The 20,206-nt window shown below is 45.0% G+C and overlaps 1 protein-coding gene across 3 annotated transcripts in view; it reads right to left on the bottom strand.

Annotated features, from left to right (window-relative positions):
- Positions 1 to 20,206, bottom strand: part of gtf2e2 (general transcription factor IIE, polypeptide 2, beta) — a 244,217-nt gene that overhangs the window by 179,211 nt on the left and 44,800 nt on the right. The window lies entirely within an intron of this gene.

The following is a 20,206-nucleotide window of genomic DNA, read 5'->3' as shown; positions in this document are numbered from 1 at the left end:
CGGCTGAAAGCGCATATATCCTGAGCAGAATTGTTTCAATTCTCTTTCAGTGAGGAAGATGAAGAGAGTTTACCCTGAGCAGACTCGCATTTAAAAACAAATTTGTCAATCCCCCTCCCATATTAAGGATGGCTGAACATACATTCATCCTAAACAGAATTCTCTCTACATAAATATCGGTGGCTGCAGAGATAGTGGATGCATTGGTTGTGATCTTCCAAAATTCCCTAGATTCCAGAACGGTCCCAGGAGAATGGTAGGTATCAAACGAAACCTCGCTATTCAAGAAAGGAGGGAGATAAAACACAAGCCAGTTAGCCTGACATCATTCACCAGGAAAATGCTGGAATCCATTATTAAGGAATTTCGGGGCACTTCGAAAATCGTAATATTTTTAGGCAGAGTCAGCATGGTTTTACGAAAGGAAAATCATGTTTTGACAAATTTATTCGAGTTTTTTTAAGGATGTTACTAGCATGGTAGATAAAGAGTAACCAGTGGATGTAGTATATTTGGATTGCCAAAAGGCATTCGATAAGCTGCCACATAGAAACATAGAAAATGGGTGCAGGAGTAGGCCATTCGGCCCTTCTAGCCTGCACCGCCATTCAATGAGTTCATGGCTGAACATGCAACTTCAGTACCTCATTCCTGCTTTCTCACCATACCCCTTGATTCCCCTAGTAGTAATAGAAACATGAGAGGTTGTTATGCAGGATAAGTGCTCATGGGGTTGGGGATAATATAATAGTATGGATTGAGGATTGGAAAACAGAGAGCAGGTCTAAATGGGACATTTTCAGGTTGGCTGGCTGTAACTCGTGGGGTGCCGCAAGGATCAGTACTTGGGCTTCAGCTATTTACAATCTATATTAATGACTTGGATGAAGTGACTGAGTGCAATGTATCCAAGTTTGTTGAGGATACAAAGCTAGGTGGGAAAGTAAGCTGCACGGAAGACATAAAGAGCCTGCAAAGGGATATACACAAGTTAAGGGAGTAGGCAATAAGGTAGCAGATGGAGTGAAATGTGAAATTATTCACTTTGGAACGAAGAATAGAAACTGAATATTTTTTAAAGCTGAGACACTATTAAATGTTGGTTTTCAGAGAGATTTAGGTGTCTTCATGCCGGAAACACAACGTCGGCCTTTACTGCAAGGGCTACAAGAGTAAAGAAGTCTTATTACAATTGTACAGGGCTTTGGTGGGTGCACAGGTTTGAAATATAGAAATCTACAGCGCAGAAGGAAGCCATTTTGGCCCATCGTGTCCGCGCCGGCTGACAAAGAGCTGCACGGCCCTTGGTCAGCAGCCCTGAAGGTTACATATAAACCTATGAACAATGAATAATGGCAGAAAGGTGAAGAGCACCCAACCAGTCCGCCCTACAAAACTCGACACACCTTACACTGAAACATTCTGCATTCCACCCCAACTGGAGCCATGTGATCTCCTGGGACAGGCAAAAACAAGATAAAAACCCAGGCCAACTGGGGGAAATAAATCTGGGAAAATTCCTCTCCGACCCACCCTGGCGATCAAAACCAGTCCAGATCACCCTGACCGTATTCCACTCCCTGCAGTACTTATCTGTGCCAGCCAACAAGAGGTTATCCAGTCTAATCCCAATTACCAGCTCGAGGTCTGCAGATTACACAACTTTAAATGCCCATCCAACCATCTTTTAAATGTGGTGAGGGTTTCTGCATCCAGCACCCTTCCAGGCAGAGAGTTCCAGCTCCCCACAACCCTCTGCATGAAGAAACCTCCCCTCAAATCCCCTCTGGAGCTTCCACCAACCACCTTAAAATTATACCCTCTCGTAATTGACCCCTCCGCCAATGGAAATAGGCCCTTGCTATCTATTATATCCAGACCCCTCAAAATTTTGTACGCCTCAATGAGGTCTCCTCTCAACTGCCTCTGTTTCAATGAGAACAAACACAGTCTATCCAATCTGTCCTCATAGCTAAGATTCTCCATTCCAGGCAGCATCCTAGTAAATCTCCTCTGCACTCTCCCTAGTGCAATCACGTCCTTCCTATATTACGGCGACCAGAAATGCACGCAGTCCTCCACCTGTGGCCTAATCAGAGTATTATACAATTTAAGCATAACCTCCCTGCTCTTATATTCTATGCCTCGGCCAATAAAGGCAAGCATTCCGTATGGCTTCTCAACCACGTTATCTACCTGGCCTGCTACTTTCAGGGATCTGTGGACAAGTACTGCAAGGTCCCTTTGTACATCTACACTATTAAAGTGGCTGACCGCTTAATGTTTATACCCTTTCCTTATCAGCCCTCCCAAAGTGCATCACTTCACACTTCTCTGAATTAAATTCTGCCCACCTGACCAGTAGATTGATATCCTCCTGCAGCCCATGACGTTCCTCTTCATTATCAACCACACAGCCAATTTTAGTGTCATCTGCCAACTTCTTAATCATACTTCCTATATTCAAATCTAGATCATTGATATATACCGCAAAAAGCAAGGGACCCAGTACTGAGTCCTGTGGAACCCCACTTGAAATATCCTTCTAGTCACAAAAACACCCATCAACCATTACCCTTTGCTTCCGACCTCGAAGCCAATTTTAGATCCAACTAGCCACTTTGTCCTGGATCCCATGGGCGTTAACATTTGTGACCAGTTTACCACGTGGAACCTTATCAAAAGCTTTGCTAAAGTCCATATACACTACATCGTACACACTACCCTCAACGACCCTCCTGGTTACCTCCTCAAAAAAAGAAAAGAAATCAGGTTAGTCAAACACGATCTTCTCTTAACAAATCCGTACTGACTGTCCCCAATTAATCCTTGTCTTTCCAAATGTAGATTTATCCTGTCTTTCTCGATTTTTTCCAATAATTTTCGCATCACTGAGGTTACGATGATGGGTCTGTAATTACACCGCGGGTGGACGGGCGCGGGAGAAGGCAGTCGGGCGCTTGGACAAGCAGGCGCGCGGGAGGGCAGGGGCGAGCGCGAAGGAGAACGGGCGCAAGGGAGGGAGCGCGCGCGAGATGAAGGGATGGAGGGCTGGCGCGAGGGGGAGGGCGGGCGAGGGCGGAGGGAGGGCGGGCAAGGGGCGGAGGGAGGGGGATGGAGAGCGAGGGAGAGGGATGGAGATAGAGCATGGGCGAGAGATGGAGCGAGGGCCCAAGGGAGGGTGGGCGAACACGAGAGTCTGCGGACATGAGTAAGGGGCAGGGCGTGCGGGCGGCCGAGGGCGAGGAAGGGAGAGCAAGGGATGGAGGGAGGGAGAGTGAGGGCGAGCGACGGCTGGAGGGCGAGCAAGGGATGGCTGGAGGGCGAATGCGAGGGATGGAGGGAGGGAGAGCAGGCGCGGGCGGACGCAAGAGTGTGCAAGCGCAAGGTTGGGTGCGAGCGAGGGCCGGCGCGGGGGAGGGCATGCGAGACCTGGAGCGAGGACACAAGGGAGGGCTGGCGGGCGAGCGCTGGAGGGAGGACGGGCCCGTGAGGGTGATGGAGGGTGAGCGCGCGAGGGAGGGCGGGCGAGTGCACGAGGGAACGTGAACACGTGAGGGAGGGCTGGAGTGAGGGAGGGGAGAGCGTGCGGGCACAAGGGAGGGAGGGAAGGCGTGCGAGTGCGAGGGAGGGAAGGAAGGAGGGCGTGCGAGCGCGAGGGAGGGAGGGCATGCAAGCGCTTTGGAGAAATGTCTCCGACCGGAGCATTTTTCCCGGAGAAGCGTGGAATTCTGTTGGGGAGGCCTTTTCTTCCCATGCTGCGGAGCAAACTCCCGTCTTCCAGGTTCCCACGCAGATGATGCAGTCACATGTGACTGCTCAACCATTCAGATATTCTCAATCATCGTCATCATAGGCAGTCCCTCGAAATGCGGACGGCTTGCCTGCACGCCAAAAAGGAATGAGTTGACAGGTGTTTCAATGAAGGACCCAATATTCCAGATCCTGAACTACATGTTGAAGTGTGGAAGATCCGTGGATTTTTTTAACATATTGTGGCCGTGGCACACCAGCGTGGCGGCCCCAACCTGCAAGAGACCGTCAGCGGCAGGCCGGGACCATAAAAGGAGCGGCGAGCGCCAGCCATGGGCAGAGAGGCGGCGTACCACTTCAAGGTACAGCGCAAGCTGGTGCAGGAGGGAGACGGCAGCGAAAAGGGACGTCATCAGGATTCTCAATTAATAGCAATGGGAACTCATAGATACAGAGTTCTCATTGCTATTAATTGATGGGAAAAAAACAATTAACACCAAATAAAAAAAACACACCTCACATAATTAAAATGAATTGAAATTAAAGTTAATAACTATCTTAGAGAGAAAAAAAATCCAAGTTTTTAAAAAGTTTTCTTAATTCTGGTTTAAAATAAATTTAACGTAGTGGACAGGGTTTTTAAAAATAAATTTTATTTTTTATGTTTTAAGTTTGTTTTAAAACTCTTACTCCTGTAAAAGTAGGCTATGCGCCTGCTTTTATCAGGCCCAAGAGTTTTCAGGACATTTGCTGGGCAAGATATGGGTAAATACTGCAATCTTGCCCTTGCAAACGTCCTCATTCCAGATAGGCGGATGATCTGGAGCTTGACAGATCGGAAGCGGCAGTTTTCAGCGCATGCGCATTGTGCACTGAAAACAGGCTTTTGAGATTCCTTCCCGGGTCCATACACACTCAGTACGGACCCGGGGAAGCCGGAATTTCTGGGCCATCTGATTGACAGAATATGACAAGTGGTAATATCCCAGCGATCTGTTTTGGGACCTCAACTTTTCCCCATATAACAGATGAAAAAAAAAAAGTTTTATATTGATGTTTACAGATGACACTAAATTAGAAGGGGCAGTAAGTAGTGCAGATGAGAACAGAAAGTTGCAAAGGAACAGACAGATTAAATGAGTGGGCAAAACTATGGCAAATGGAGTTAAATGTGGGCAAGTGTAAGTTCTTCCACTTTGGACTGAAGATGGATAAATCAAGAGTATTTTCTAAATGGTGAAAAGCTAGAAACTATAGAGGAACAAAGTGATTTGGGCATCCAAGGGCAGAAATCATTGAAAGCTAGTACACAGATACAAAAAGCAATCAAAAAGGCTTATGAAATCATAGAATCATAAAATCGTTGAAAAGAAATCTACGGCACAGGAGGCTGCCATTCGGCCTATCGTGTCTGTGCCGGTCAAAAGAGCTATCCAGCCTAATTCCACTTTCCAGTCGGTTATGGCATTTCAAATGTACATCCAAGTACTTTTTAAATTCGATGAGGGTTTCTGCCTCATTCAGGCAGTTAGTTCTGGACCCTCACCACCATCTGGGTGTAAAACATTCTCCTCAACTCCCCTATAATCCTTCTACCAATTACTTTAAATCCAAGCCTTCTAGTTATGGATCTCTTTGCTAAAGGAAATAGGTCAGTTCTATCCACTTTATCAAGGCCCCTCATAATTTTATACACCTCAATTAAGTCGCCCCCTCAACCTCCTCTGTTCCAATGAAAACAACCCCAACCTATCCAATCTTTCCTCATAGCTAAAATTCTGCAGTCCAAGCAACATCCTTATAAATCTCCTCTGTACCCACTCTAGTGCAATCACATCTTTACTGTAATGTGGTTACCAGAACTGCACAGCACTTGAGTTGTGGCTTAACTAGCATTTGATACTGTTCAAGTATAACCTCCCTGCTCTTGTGTTCTATTCCTCAGCTAATAAAAAGGAAAGTATGCCTTCTTAACCACTTTATCTACCCGTCCTGCTACCTTCAGGGATCTGTGGACATGCACGCCAAGGTCCCTCTGTTCCTCTACACTTCTCAGTATCCTACCATTTATTGTGTATTCCCTTGCCCTCCCCAAATGCATTACTTCACATTTCTCCAAATTAAATTCCATTTGTCACTGTTCTGCCCACTCGACCATTGATATGTCTCTTTTTCCATTGATATCTTTCGTTTGTCTCTTTTTCCATTGATATCTTCCTGCAATCTACAGCTTTCTTCCTCACTATCAACCACATGGCCAATTTTTGTATCATCTGCAAGCTTCTTAATCATGCCTCCTACATTGAAGTCTAAATCACTGCTAGATATCACAAAAAGCAAGGGACCTAGTACTGAACCCCACTGGAAACAGCCTTCCAGTCATAAAAACACCCGTCGACCATTACCCTTTGCTTCCTGGCACTAAGCCAATTTTGGATCCAACTTTCCACTTTGCCTTGGGCTTTTACTTTTTTGACCACACTGCCTTGTGGGACCTTGTTAAAAGCCTTGCTAAAATCCATGTAGACTACATCAAACACACTACTCTTATCCACCCTCCTGGTTACTTCTTCAAAAAATGCAATCAAGTTAGTCAGACACGACCTTCCCTTAATAAATCCATGGTGACTTTTATTCATGGGATGTGTATGTCGTTGGCAAAGCTAGCATTTATTGCCCATCCCTAATTGCCCTTGAGGAGGTGGTGAGCCGCTTACTGATCCGCTGTTCTTCGTAACAGTTTGGTACAACTGAGTGGCTTGCTAGGCCAGTTCAGAGGGTAGTTAAGAGTCAACCACATTGCCGTGGATTTGGAGTAACATATAGGCAAGACCAGTTAAGGACGGCAAATTACCTTCCCTAAAACCAAATGGGTTTTTAAGACAATCATTGTCACCATTACTGATGTTAGCTTTTTAATTCCAGATTTTTTATTTAATTAACTGAATTTAAATTCCCCCATCTGCCGTGGTCGGATTTGAACTTATGCCTCTGGCTCATTAGTCCAGGCCTCTGATTACTTGTCCAGTAACATAACCACTAGGCTACCGTTCTGAGTGTCCTTGATTAACACATCCCTTTCTAAATAACCCTCAGAATTTTTTCCAATATTTTGTCTACACCAAGGTTAGACTCACTGGCCTGTAATTACTCAATCTATCCCTTTTTAAACAACGGTATCACATTAGCAGTCCTCCAGCATCACACCTATAGCCAGAGAGGATTGGAAAATGATGGTCAGATTCTCCATTATTATTGCTTCTATTAAAAACCTGCAAACATCTTTTGTGAAGACAGATGCAGTGTTTATTAAGAACCATACCCTGTCTTCTGTCTCTTCTCACAGGCTACCTTTATGGTCTCGAATAGGCCCTACTCTACCTTTAGTTATCCTCTTGCTCTTTATGTATTTATAAAATATCTTCAGGTTTTCCTGGATTTTACTTGCCAATATTTTAATGCCCTCTCTTTGCTTTCCTAATTTCCTAGTTAATTTCATCCCTGCACTTTCTATACTCCTAGACTTTCTGCAGTATTTAGCTCTCGGTATCGAAATCATCTCTCACCTTAGTAAAATTGGCCTCTCCCCAAATGAGAACTACTACTCTTTTTTTTATTTGTACCGGGATGTGGGTGTTGCTTGCAAGGCCAGCATTTATTGCCCATCTCTAATTGTCCATGAGAAGGTGAACCACCTTCTTGAACCGCTACAGTCCTTGTGGTGAAGGTACTCCCACAGTGCTGTTAGGGAGGGAGTGTATGGATTTTGACCCAGCGACGATGAAGGAAAGGCAATATATTTCCAAGTCAGGATGGTGTGTAACTTGGAGGGGAACTTGTAAATTATGGTACTCCCATGCGCCTGCTGCCCTTGACCTTCTAGGCGGTACAGGTCGCTGGTTTGGGAGGTGCTGCCAAGACGCCATGGCGAGTTGCTGCAGTTCATCTTACAAATGGTACACACTGCAGCCACGGTGTGCCAGTGGTGGAGGGAGTGAATGTTGAAGGTGGTGAATAGGGTGCCAATCAAGCTTTGTCCTGGATGGTGTCGAGCTTCCAAGTGTTGTTGGAGCTGCACTCATCCAGGCAAGTGGAGAGAATTCCATCACACTCCTGATTTGTGCCTTGTAGATGGTAGATAGGCTTTGGGGAGTCAGGAGGTGAGACACTCACCGTAGAATACCCAGCCTCTGACCTGCTCTGTTGCCACAGTATTTATGTGGCTAGTCCAGTTAAGTTTCTGATCAATGGTGATCCCCAGGATGTTGATGGTGGGGGATTTGGCGATGGTAACGCCATTGAATGTCATGGGGCGGTGGTTAGACTCTCTCTTGGAGATGGTCATTGCCTGGCACTTGTTTGGCACAAATGTTACTTGTCACAAGCCCAAGCCTGAATATCGTCCAGGTCTTGCTGCATACGGGCATAATTGCTTCATTTTCTGAGGAGCTGTGAATGAAAGTGAACACTGTGCAATCATCAGTGAACATCCCCACTTCTCATCTTATGATGGAGGGAAGGTCATTGATGAAGCAGCTGAAGATGGTTGGGCCTAGGACATTGCCCTGAGGAACTCTTGCAGCGATGTCCTGGGGCTGGGATGATTGACCTCCAACAATCACAACCATCTTCCTTTGTGCTAGGTATGACTCCAGCCACTGGAGAGTTTTTCCCCTGATGCCAACTGGCTTCAGTTTTACTAGGGCTCCTTGATGCCACACTTGATGCTGCCTTGATGTCAAGGCCAGTCATTCTCACCTCACCTCTGGAATTCAGCTCTTTTGTCAATGTTTGAGCCAAGGCTGTAATGAGGTCTGAAGCCAAAGGGCCCTGGCAGAAGCCAAACTGAGCATTGATGTGCAGGTTATTGGCAAGTGCCACTTGATAGCACTGTCAACAACACCTTCCATCACTTTGCTGATGATTGAGATGGGGCGATAATTGGCTGGATTGGATTTGTATTGCTTTTTGTGGACAGGACATACCTGGGAGTTTTCCACATCGTCAGGTAGATGCCAGTGTTGTAGCTGTACTGGAACATCTTGGCTAGAGGCGTGGCTAGTTCTGGAGCATGACAGCCGGGATGTTGTCGGGGCCCATAGCCTTTGTTGTATCCAGTGCACTCAGCCGTTTCTTGGTATCACTGGTCCTGGTCTATCTTTGCCCTTTTCCATCACTACACCAAATCTAACTGAATTATGATCACTACCACCAAAATGCTCTCCAACAGATACCCCTTCCAGATTAATTCCCTGAAACTATGTCTAGAACTACTCTTGCTACTTACTGGCTAAAAAAGTTCTCCTGAATGCATTTTAAGAATTCTGCGCCCTCCATACCTTTTATACTGACTATCCTAGTTAATATTAGGTTAGTTGAAAGCCTCCACTATTACTGCCCTATTGTTTCTGCACTCCTCAGAAATGTGCCTCCTTTCTTGCTCTACTATCTCCCTCTGACTAATTGGGGTGGGGATGGGGGGGGCTATAGTACATTCAGCAGTGTCATTGCCCCTTTTTTGTTCTTCAGTTCAACCCATATGGCCTCAATTAATCATCCTTCTCACGTAACATCCCTCCCCACAGCTGTAATTGTTTATTTAACTAATATTGCGACATCATTGCCTCCTTTTTTTATCCCCCTCTCTATCTCGTCTGAAAACCCTGTAACCAGAAATGTTAAGCTGTCATTCCTGCCCTTCATTCAGCCATGTTTCAGTAATAGTGTAATATCATACTTCCATGTCTATCTGTGCCTTCAACTCATCTGCCTTATTCACTAGACCCCCTTGCATTGAAGTATATACAATTAAGCACTGCCAACCCCCTTTGTTTTTTTACTTTTTAGCCTTTGTTTCCTCTGCCTTTCAAACTCACTTCTAATTTTCTGCCTTCTATTTACAGCTTTGCTTCTCTCATTTCTGAATCTATGCTCAGGTTCCCATCCACCCTGCCAGTTTAAACGTTCCCCAACAGCATGAGCAAACCTCCCCGTGAGGATATTGGTTCCAGCCATGTTGTGGTGCAACCCATCTGGCTTGAAAAGGTTCCACCAATCCCAGAACATAGAAACATTAAAACATAGAAAATAGGTGCAGGAGTAGGCCATTCGGCCCTTCGAGCCTGCACTACCATTCAACAAGATCATGGCTGATCATTCTCTCAGTACCCCTTTCCTGCTTTCTCTCCATACCCTTTGATCCACTTAGACGTAGGGGCCATATCTAACTCCCTCTTGAATATATCCAACGAACTGGCATCAGCAACTCTCTGCGGCAGGGAATTCCACAGGTTAACAACTCTCTGGGTGAAGAAGTTTCTCCTCATCTCAGTCCTAAATGGCCTACCCCTTATCCTAAGACTACGTCCCCTGGTTCTGGACTTCCCCAACATCGGGAACATTCTTCCCGCATCTAACCTGTCCAGTTCCGTCAGAATCTTATACGTTTCTATGAGATCCCCTCTCAACCTTCTAAATTCCAGTGAATGTAGGCCCAGTTGATCCAGTCTCTCCTCATATGACAGTCCAGCCATCCCTGGAATCAGTCTGGTGAACCTTCGCTGTACTCCCTCAATAGCAAGAACATCCTTCCTCAGATTAGGAGACCAAAACTGAGCACAAGATTCCAGGTGAGGCCTCACTAAGGCCCTGTACAACTGCAGTAAGACCTCTCTGCTCCTATACTCAAATCTCCTAGCTCCTATACTCAAATCTCCTAGCTATGAAGGCCAACATACCATTTGCCTTCTTCACCACCTGCTTGCCTCACATTTATCCACATTATACTGCATCTGCCATGCATTTGCCCACTCAGCTAACCTGTCCAAGTCATCCTGCAGCCTCTAGCGTCCTCCTCACAGCTCACACCGCCACCCAGTTGAATGCTATCCGCAAACTTGGAGATATTACACTCAATTCCTTCATCTAAATTGTTAATGTATATTGTAAAGAGCTGGGGTCCCAGCACTGAGCCCTGCGGCACTCCACTCGTCACTACCTGCCATTCTGAAAAGGACCCGTTTATCCCGACTCTCTGCTTCCTGTCTGCCAACTAGTTCTCTATCCACGTCAGTACATTGCCCCCAATACTATGTGCTTTGATTTTGCACCCCAATCTCTTGTGCGGGACCTTGTCAAAAGCCTTTTGAAAGTCCAAATACACCACATCCACTGGTTCTCCCTTGTCCACTCTGCTAGTTACATCCTCAAAAAATTCCAGAAGATTCGTCAAGCATGATTTCCCTTTCATAAATCCATGCTGACTTGGTCCAATCCTGTCAATGATTTCCAAATGCACTACTATTTCATCCTTAATGATTGATTCCAACATTTTTCCCACTACTGATGTCAGATTAACCGATCTATAATTACCCGTTTTCTCTCTCCCTCCTTTTTAAAAAAGTGGTGTTACATTAGCTACCCTCCAGTCCATAGGAACTGATCCGGTGTCGATAGACTGTTGGAAAATGATCACCAATGCATCCACTATTTCTAGGGCCACTTCCTTAAGTACTCTGGGATGTAGACTATCAGGCCCCAGGGATTTATCGGCCTTCAATCCCATCAATTTCCCTAACACAATTTCCCGCCTAATAAGGATATCCTTCAGTTCCTCCTTCTCACTAGACCTACTGTCCCCTAGTATTTGTGTCTTCCTTCGTAAAGACAGAACCGAAGTATTTGTTGAATTTGTCTGCCATTTCTTTGTTACCCATTACAAATTCACCTGAATCCGACTGCAAGGGACCTACATTTGTCTTCACTAATGTTTTTCTCTTCACATATTTATAGAAGCTTTTGCAGTCAGTTTTTATGTTCCCTGCAAGCTTCTGCAACCAGTCCCAATCCCTCAGGAATCTAAAACCCTCCCTTCTGCATCATCTCTCCAGCCACCTATTCATCTGATCTATCCACCTATTTCTGTACTCTCCCGTGCATGGCACTGGGAGTAATGATTACTGAGGAAGAGTTCATAGAATGTATATGGGATGGAACCAACCAGCGAGCAGACTATTTTAGATCTCGTAATGTGTAATGAGATAGGATTAATTAATGATCTCAGTGAAGGATCGTCTCGGGAAGAATGATCATAGCATGTTAGAATTTCAAATTCAGTTCGAGGGTGAGAAACTTGGGTCTCAAAATAGTGTACTGAACGTAAATAAAGGCAATTACAAAAGTAAAACACAGTTGGCTAAAGTGGACTGGGAAAATAGAGTAAAAGGCAAGATGGTAGATAAGCAGTGGCAGACATTTAAGGAGATGTTTCATAACTTTCAGCAAAGACTCCAGTGAGAAAAACTCTGAACAGAAAGATGAACCATCTGTGGCTAACTAAGGAAGTTAAGGATGGTATCAAATTGAAAACAAAGACATGCAATGTTGCGAAGATTGGTGGCAGGCCAGAGCAAAGGACAACTAAAAAAAAGAGAAGATAGATTATGAGAGTAAATTAGTAGGACATATAAAAACCGACATCAAGAGCTTCTACAGATATATAAAAAGGAAGAGAGTAGCTAAAGTAAACATTGGTCCCTTAGAGGACGAAACTGGGGTAATAATAATGGTAACGGGGAAATGGCAGAGACTTTGAACAAATATTTTGTATCTGTCTTCACGGTAGAAGACTCTAAAAGCATCCCAACAATCAAGGGGCTATTTTGAGGGGGGAACTTAAAACAATCACTAACACTGGAGAAAAAGTACTTGGCAAACTAATGGGACTAAAGATGGACAAGTCTCCTGGACTTGATGGCCTGCATCCTAGGGACTTAAAAGTAGCTGCAGAGATAGTGGATACATTAGTTGTAATCAACCAGCCCTGGATTCTGGAGAGGTCGCAGCAGATTGGAAAACCACAAATGTAACGCCCCTATTTAAGAAAGGAGCGAGACAGAAAGCAGGAATCTATAGACCAATTAGCCTAACAGCCGTCATTGAGAAAATGCTGGAGTTCATTATTAAGGTAGTAGTAGCGGGACATTTAGAAAATCATAAGTCAGTCAAGCAGAGTCAACATGGTTTTATGAAAGGGAAATCATGTTTGACAAACTTGCTAATGTTCTTTGAGTATGTAACAAGCAGGGTGGATAAAGGGGAACCAGTAGATGTAGTGTATTTGGATTTCCAGAAGGCTTTTGATAAGGTGCCACATAAAAGGTGAGTGCACAAGATAAGAGCTCACGGGGTTGGGGGTAATATATTAGTGTTGATAGTGGATTGGCTAACTAACAGAAAACAGAGATTTGGGATAAATGGGTAATTTTCAGGTTGACAAACTAACGACTGGGATGCCACAGGGATCAATACTGGGGCCTCAACTATTTACAAGCTGTAACAATGACTTGGATGAAGGGACAGAGTGGAATGTAGCCAAATTTGCTGATGACACAAAGATAGGTGGGAAAGCAAATTGTGAAGAGGACACAAAGATGGAGTATAATGTGGGAAAATGGGAAGTTATTCACTTGGTAGGAAAAATAAAAAGCAAATTATTTAAATGGGGAGAGGTTACAAAATACTGAGGTACAGAGGGAATTGGGGGATCGTTGTACATGAAACACAAAAAGTTAGCATGCAGGAGCAGGAAGTAATTAGGAATGCAAATGGAATGTTGGCCTTTATTGCAAGGGAAGTCTGTACAGGGCAATGGTGCGACCACACCTGGAGTACTGCGTACAGTTTTGGTCTCCTTATTTAAGGAGGGATATGTCCATGAGGGTCCTGACGTTCCAGGTCCCGAACTTCATGTTAAAGGAGTGGAAGAAGCCGGTGCGTGAGTTCTTTTAACATGGGGTAGCCATTGCACACCAGCTACCACACGGGCTTAGCTGAGCAAGGTCTTGATCCAAGGGGGTCCAAGACGACTGGAGACCAGGCACTACTGTATGGGTCCAGTTGCCTACGGCGAGATGTTGGCCGCAGGCTTGGCGCAGAGCGGCGTCCTTGATGGTGGGTGGTACGAGGCTTGGTTGAGGGCAGGCATTGGGAGGGTCAGTGGCCCACTGGGGTTCAGAGTGGGAGATCAGGGGGTCACAGCCATGGTACGCACCACGTGCTGGAGGAGGAGAAGAGGCCAGGTCACCAGTGGGGAAGGAGAGCTCCAGTCGTCGCTGAAGGAGGAGGGGAGGCCAACCGCTGTCATAGGAGAGGAGATCTGGTCGCCGTTGAGGAGATCACCTGTGGGGAAGGAGAAGTCCAGCCGTCGTCGGGGAGGCCCAGATGCCGTCGTGGAGGAGAGGCCCAATCGCCGCTGGAGGGGTGAAGGCCCGCCGCTGGAGGGGTGAAAGATGGGCCTTTCACCCTCCAGTGGCAGGCCTTTCAGGAAGGATATACTTGCATTGGAGGCAGTTCAGAGAAGGTTCACTTGGTTGATTCCGGAGATGAATGGGTTGTCTTAAAGGTTGAGCAGGTTGGGCCTATACTCATTGAAATTTAATAGAATGACAGGTGATCTTATTGAAACATAAGATTCTGAGGGGGCCTGACAGGATAAATGCAGAAAGGATGTATGCATTTGGGGGAATCTAGAACTAGGGGGCATAGTTTCAGAATAAGGGTTCTCCCATTTAAAACAAAGATGAGGAGGAATTTTTTCTCTGAGGATAGTGAATCTTTGGTATTCTCTGCCCCAGAGAGCTGTGGAGTCTGGGTCATTGAATATATTTAAGGTGGAGATAGGCAGGTTTTTGAACGATAAGGGAGTCAAGGGTTACGGGGAGCGGGCAGGGAAGTGGAGTTGAGGCCAAGATCAGATAAACAATGATCTTATTGAATGGTGGAGCAGGCTTGAGAGGCCAAATGCTCCTATTTCTTTTGTTCTTATGTACTACCTTTGTGGTCCTGCTTATTCATTTCTTTCCAAGCTCCCTAAAATCTTCTTGCAGGAATTCATCCCTCTAACTCCAGGTCATTGCTACCGATATGGACCATGATCTCTGGCTCCTTTTTTGAGTAGGGGTGTTACATTTGCAGTTTTCCAATCTGCTGAGACCTCCCCAGAATCTTCCACCTCTGAATGGCTGCAGGACATTCTGTGACATCCTTGACCCTGCACCAGGGAGGCAACATACCATCCTGGAGTCACAAACACACCTGTTTGTTCCCCTAACTATACCCGATCACTCTTGCTTTTCTGACCTGCCTCCTGACGCCACCTTCTCCCCCGCCCCCGTACAGCTGAGGTATCCATGGTGCCGTGGACTTGGCTCTGGCTGTATTCCCCAGAGGATCTATCGTCCTCGCCAGTATTCAATTAGAGACTGAAATGCATTCAAGGAACTCGTGCATTGCATGCCTGGTCCTCAGTTGTGCATCAGTTTTTAACAGTAGAGGACACTAACAATATTCCAACAGTAGATAGTCAAGGGACTAGAGGGGGGGGGAAGGAACTTAAAACAATCACAATCGATAAGCTAATGGGACTAAAGGCAGATAAATCGCCTGGACCTGATGACTTGTATCCTAGGGTCTTTAGAAGTAGCAGCAGGGATTGTGGATGCATTGGTTGTAATTTACCAAACTTCCCTGGATTCTGGGGAGGTCTCAGCAGATTGGAAAACTGCAAATGTAACACCCCTACTCAAAAAAGGAGGCAGACAAAAAGCAGGAAACTATAGACATAGAAACATAGAAATTAGGTGTCCTTCAAGCCTGCACCACCATTCAATAAGATCATGGCTGATCATTCAACCTCAGCACCCCTTTCCTGCTTTCTCTCCATACCCCTTGATCCCTTTGGAGTAAGGGCCATATTTAACTCCCTTTTGAATACATCTAACGAACTGGCCTCAACAACTTTCTGCGGTAGAGAATTCCACAGGTTAACCACTCTGAGTGAAGAGTTTCTCCTCATCTCAGTCCTAAATGGCTTACCCCTTATTCTTTGACTGTGACCCCTGGTTCTGGAACTCCACAGCAACGGGAACATTCTTCCTGCCTCTAACCTGTCCAATCCCGTCAGAATTTTATATATGTTTTTATGGGATCCCCTCCCATTCTTCTAAACTCCAGTGGATACAAGCCCAGTTGATCCAGTCTTTCCTCATGTGTCATTCCTACCATCCCAGGAATCAATCTGGTGAACCTTCGCTGTACTACCTCAATAGCAAGAATGTCCTTCCTCAGATTAGGAGACCAAAACTGAACACAATATTCCAGATGTGGCCTCACCAAGGCTCTGTACAACTGCAGTAAGACCTCCCTGCTCCTATACTCAAATCCTCTAGCTATGAAGGCCAACATGCCATTTGCCTTCTTCACCGCCTGCTGTACCTGCATGCCAAACTTCAATGACTGATGTACCATGACACCCAGGTCTCATTGCACCTCCCCTTTTCCTAATCGGTCACCATTCAGATAATATTCTGTCTTCCTGTTTTTGCCCATAAAGTGGATAACCTCACATTTATCCACATTATACTGCATCTGCCATGCATTTGCCCACTCACCTAACATGTCCAAATCACCCTGCAGCCTCTTAGCATCATCCTCACAGCTCACACCGCCACCCAGCTTAGTGTCATCTGCAAACTTGGAGATATTACATTCAATTCCTTCATCTAAATCATTGATGTATATTGTAAATAGCTGGGGTCCCACCACTGAACCCTGTGGCACCCCACTAGTCACTGCCTGCCATTCTGAAAAGGACCCGTTTATTCCGACGCTCTGCTTAATGTCTGCCAATCATGTCAGTACATTACCCCCAATACCATGTGCTTTAATTTTGTGTGGGACTTTGTCAAAAGCCTTTTGAAAGTCCAAATACAAGTTCTCCCCTTGTCCACTCTAGTAGTTACATCCTCAAAAAATTCTAGATTTGTCAAGCATGATTTCCCTTTCATAGATCCATCCTGTCACTGCTTTCCAGATGCGCTGCTATTTCATCTTGAATAATTGATTCCAACATTTTCCCCACCACCAATGTCAGGCTAATCGGTCTATAATTCCCTGTTTTCTCTCTCCCTCCTTTTTTAAAAAAGTGGGGTTACATTAGATATCCTCCAGTCCATAGGAACTGATCCAAAATCAATAGAATGTTGGAAAATGATCACCAATGCATCCACTATTTCGAGGGCAACTTCCTTAAGTACTCTGGGATGCAGACCATCAGGCCCTGGGGATTTATCGGCCTTCAAACCCATCAATTTCCCTAACACAATTTCCTGAAGAAGAAGAATTTCCTTCAGTTCCTCCTTTTCGCTAGACCCTCGAACCCCTAGCATTTCCGGAATGTTATGTGTGTCTTCCTTAGTGAAGAGAGACCCCAAAGTATTTGCTCAATTGGTCTGCCATTTCTTTGTTCCCCATTATAAATTCACCTGATTCTGACTGCAAAGGACCTACGTTGGTCTTCACTAATCTTTTTCTCTTCACATATCTATAGAAGCTTTTGCAGACAGTTTTTATATTCCCTGCAAGCTTCCTCTCATACTCTATTTTCCCCCTCCTAAGTAAATATTTTGTCCTCCTCTGCTGAATTCTAAATTTCTCCCAGTCCTCAGGTTTGCTGCTTTTTCTGGCCAATTTATATGCCTCTTCCTTGGATTTAACACGATCCCTAATTTCCCTTGTTAGCCACGGTTGAGCCACCTTCCCCGTTTTATTTTTACTCCAGACAGGGATGTACAAGTGTTGAAGTTCATCCATGTAATCTATAAATGTCTGCCATTGGCTATCCACTGTCAACCCTTTAAGTATCATTTTCCAGTCTATCTTAGCCAATTCACGTCTCATACCATCGAAGTTACCTTTCCTTAAGTTCAGGACCCTAGTCTCTGAATTAACACTGTCACTCTCCATCTTAATAACGAATTCCACCATATTATGGTCACTCTTCCCCAAGGGGCCTCGCACAACAAGATTGCGAATTAGTTCTCTCATTACACATCACCCAGTCTAGGATGGCCAGCTCTCTAGTTAGTTCCTCGACATATTGTTCTAGAAAGCCATCCCGAATACACTCCAAGATATCCTCCTCCACCACATTACTACCAGCTTTGTTAGCACAATCTATATGTAGATTAAAGTCTCCCATGATAACTGCTGTACCTTTATTGCACGCATCCCTAATTTCCTGTTTGATGCCATCGTCAACCTCACTACTACTGTTTGGTGGTCTGTACACAACTCCCACTAGTATTTTTTGCCCTTTGGTATTCCACAGCTCTACCCATACAGATTCCACATCATCCAAGCTAATGTCCTTCCTTACTATTGTGTTAATTTCCTCTTTAACCAGTAACACTACCCCACCTCCTTTTCCTTTCTGTCTATCCTTCCTGAATGTTGAATACCCCTGGATGTTGAGTTCCCAGCCTTGGTTACCCTGGAGCCATGTCTCCGTAATCCCAATTATATCATAATCGTTAATAGCTGCCTGCGCAGTTAATTCATCCACTTATTATGAATACTCCTCCGCATTGAGACACAGAACCTTCAGGCTTATCTTTTTAGCACTCTTTGTCCCTTTGGAATTTTGCTGTAATTTGGACCTTTTTGATTTTAATCCAGTTAGCTTAACATCTGTGGTTGGGAAAATGCTGGAGTCCATTATTAATGAAGCAGTAGCAGGACATTTGGAAAAGCAAAATTTGGTCAGGCAAAGTCAGCATGGACTTATGAAAGGGAACTCATGTTTGACAAATTTGCAGGAATTCTTTGAGGATGTAACAAACAGGGTGGATAAAGGGGAACCAGTGGATGTGGTGTATTTGGACTTCCAGAAGGCATTTGACAAGCTGCCATACAAAAGGTTACTGCACAAGATAAAAGTTCACGGGGTTGGGGGTAATATATTAGCATGGACAGAAGATTGGCTGACAAACAGAAAACAGAGAGTTGGGAAAAATGGTTCATTCTCTGGTTGACAATCAGTAACTAGTGGGGTGCCGCAAGACCAGTGCTGGGATCTCCAACTATTTACAATCTATATTAATGACTTGGAAGAGGACCAAGTTTGCTGATGATACAAAGATGGGAGGAAGTGTAATGTGTGAGGAGGACATAGAGGTTGCAGGAGAACATAGACAGGCTAAGTCAGTGGGCAATAATTTGGCAGGTGGGAGCATAATGTTGGAAAGTGTGAGGTCATGAACTTTGGGAGAAAAAAAATCAAAGAGCAAGTTATTATTTAAATAGAGAAAGATTGCAAAGTGCTGCAGTACAGCAGGACCTGGAGATACTTGTGCATGAAACACAAAAGGATAGTATGCAGGTACAGCAAGGCCAATGGAATCTCAGCCTTTATTGCAAAGGGGATGGATTATAAAAGGGAAGTCTTGTTACAGCTGTACAGGGTATTGGTGAGGCCACACCTGGAATACTGCGTGCAGTTTTGGTTTCCATATTTACGAAAGGATATACTTGCTGTGGAGGCAGTTCAGAGAAGGTTCACTACGTTGATCCCGGGGATGAGTGTGTTGACTTATGTGGAAAGGTTCAATAGGTTGGGCCTCTACTCATTGGAATTCAGAAGAATGAGAGGTGATCTTATAGAAACATATAAAGATTATGAGCGGGCTTGCCAAGGTGGATGCAGAGAGGATGTTTCCACTGGTGGGGGAGACTAGAACTAGAGGGCATGATCTTAGAATAAGGGGCTGCCCATTTAGAACGGAGATGAGGAGAAATTTCTTTTCTCAGAGGGTTGTGAATCTGTGGAATTTGCTGCCTCAGAGAGCTGTGGGACAGTAAATAAATTTAAGACAGAAATAGACAGTTTCTTAAATGATAAGGGGATAAGGGGTTTTGGGGAGCAGTCAGGGAAGTGGAGCCGAGTCCATGATCTTATTGAATGGCGGAGCAGGCTCGAGGGGCCTTATGGCATACTCCTGCTCCTATTTCTTATGTTCGTCTGGCAGTCACCAATTACCTCTACTTACAAACTCCTACGCTGTGGGGTGACCGCCTCCTGAAACATTCTATCCACATGGCTCTCAGCCTCGCGGATCCACTGCAGTGATGTCAGCAGCTGCTCAAACTCCGAAGTAGAATGGGAACAGAAGCAAAAGATAGAAAGAAGAAAAGTAAAACTGGAGGGCAGAGAAATCCAAGGCAAAAATTAGAAAGGGCCACATTACAGCAAAATTCTAAAGGGGCAAAGTGTGTTAAAAAGACAAGCCTGAAGATTATGTGCCTCAATGCGAGGAGTATTGGTAATAAGGTGGACGAATTAACTGCACAGGCAGCAATTAACGAATACGATATAATTGGCATCACGGAGACATGGCTCCAGGTGACCAAGGCTGGGAACTCAACATCCAGGGATATTCAACATTCAGGAAGGATAGACAGAAAGGAAAAGAATGTGGTGTAGCATTGCTGGTTAAAGAGGAAATTAAAGCAATAGTAAGGAAGGACATTAGCTTGGATGATGTGGAATCTGTATGGGTGGAGCTGTGGAATACCAAAGGGCAGAAAACACTAGTGAGAGTTGTGTACAGATCACCAA

Source organism: Pristiophorus japonicus, chromosome 2 (assembly GCF_044704955.1).
Source record: "Pristiophorus japonicus isolate sPriJap1 chromosome 2, sPriJap1.hap1, whole genome shotgun sequence".
NCBI lineage: Eukaryota > Metazoa > Chordata > Chondrichthyes > Pristiophoridae > Pristiophorus > Pristiophorus japonicus.
Note: the sequence above shows the minus strand (reverse complement) of the source record. Positions and strands in the feature narration are given on the sequence as shown.